Source organism: Penaeus monodon, unplaced genomic scaffold (genome assembly GCF_015228065.2).
Source record: "Penaeus monodon isolate SGIC_2016 unplaced genomic scaffold, NSTDA_Pmon_1 PmonScaffold_3916, whole genome shotgun sequence".
Taxonomy (NCBI): Eukaryota; Metazoa; Arthropoda; class Malacostraca; order Decapoda; family Penaeidae; genus Penaeus; species Penaeus monodon.
In genome coordinates, this window is record NW_023658688.1 from 5,001 (window position 1) to 6,667 (window position 1,667).

Below are 1,667 nucleotides of genomic sequence, written 5' to 3' on the forward strand. Positions count from 1 at the left end.
AATACATGCATCTCTAAAACATCAAAAAACATTTTCATGTTTTTCATACAAGGGGATCAAAAAAAAATTTTGTCTTTTTTTTTGTGTGGTGCGCGAGGGGACAGCCAGCGCCCCAGATGGGCCCTGGGGGCTGCCCCAACAAGCCCCATATCCCCAGAAGGGAAGCCAAGCGAAACCCAAAATCTCCTCCCCCATGGGGGTTAAAAGGGCCATTCATTTATGACATAACTCCATTTTCTTTTAATGTGACTCCTCTGACTTTGCAGGAACATCTGCTAAAGTTAAAGAAAGGTGGGAAAGAATGAAGGGCTCGGCAGTGAAGATACGAGATACGAAAAAAAATCAAGGGAATTTTCATAAGAAATTGGCTCATAGACCCTATAGTGAGTTCCCTCTCTTGGGTTTGTTTTGCGCTGTTTTTCTAAAAGAAGGGCCGGGGGCACAGCGGATCAGCGGAATGCCAGATTATCCCATGGTTAGTGTTCAGAGGAATCAAAATTGATGTTGTATATTTTTCCCACTTTTTTAGTTCCTAATATCTGTTTTTCTTGCAGTTTGTAAAAAAAAAAGGTGAGTAAAACAGACTACTTTATAGCATCCCTCCTCCGGGGGAAATATAAATATTATATTTTTCGGCTATATAATTTTAATCAAAGTTGGAAATAAATATTAAATGCAGTTGCTTTAGATATGAAAAAAAGTTTTTTTTAAATTTTTGGTTTACCAAAAATGGAAAAAATTTGGAGGAAATCTAGGTTCATCTCAGACAGTTATAGAGATTTTTAATTTTATGTTCCCCCCCAATCCCTTGCCCTTTTTTTCGGGGGGGCTTAGGAGGGGGGAACTGAGACCCCCCATGAGGGGGAACTCCCCAATTTGGGACTCAGCCCTCGCTCAACTAATTTTGCATGTCTTTTTTTCCTTCCCATTTTTTCGTTTCTGTCCCTTCCCCAAAACCCTTCTGCTATCTACCTCCTAAGGTGTGAGACCCCGGCTGAAAGGGATGAAAGGCTGACTTTGGCCAGTCCTAACGGCCTGAGGGAGCCATGGGCAGGGTATTCTCCTGATTTAGTTTTACCCCTTCCCCCTCAAGGGGGACCCTGAGGGGGGGCCCTTTTTCTATCCCCACTTTCCAGGTTACCATGGCCATAAATGAAAACTTACCCCCACTATTAGGGCAAGGCTTTGCCCCTTTATCAAATACCCCCCAACGATGTAACCCCACCCGTTCCCTGCCCCCGGGCTCTCCTTTACCACGGCTCCGAAACTGCAACAACTACCCCCTCATCAATGCCTACTATCATACCAACATCACCTTAAAGGAAACTTCCACTCTCCCACAGCTAAAACTTCAAACCCCTCTACCCCCACAACCTCCAACATAAACCCCACCCCCTTTCCCCTTATTAATCCTTACAGCCTTATTGCCCCCCCTCCCCCTACCTACCACCCTAAAACACTACCCATCGTCACGCCCCCCCATCGACTACCCCCTATCCTACAAAATATTGAATACCCTTTTTCGCGCAGCCAATGGACCAGTTTTTCGTGATCCCTCCCACAGCTCCCTACTCTGAAACACCCTTTTTTTCTAAAATGTCCCCAAAAAACAAGTGGGGAAAGTCTCTTTCCGTCCCGACCCGACCGCTCCCATCTTGTACAGTAAC

The 1,667-nt window shown here is 45.1% G+C and overlaps 1 long non-coding RNA gene across 1 annotated transcript in view; it reads left to right on the top strand.

The window, feature by feature from the left end:
* The window catches only part of LOC119570786, a 3,482-nt gene extending 3,167 nt beyond the window's left edge, over positions 1-315 (top strand). The window contains exon 3 of the long non-coding RNA XR_005228465.1: positions 267-315. This is a non-coding gene — a long non-coding RNA (uncharacterized LOC119570786). The remainder of the gene's footprint in view (positions 1-266) is intronic.
* The last annotated feature ends 1,352 nt before the right edge of the window (positions 316-1,667 follow it).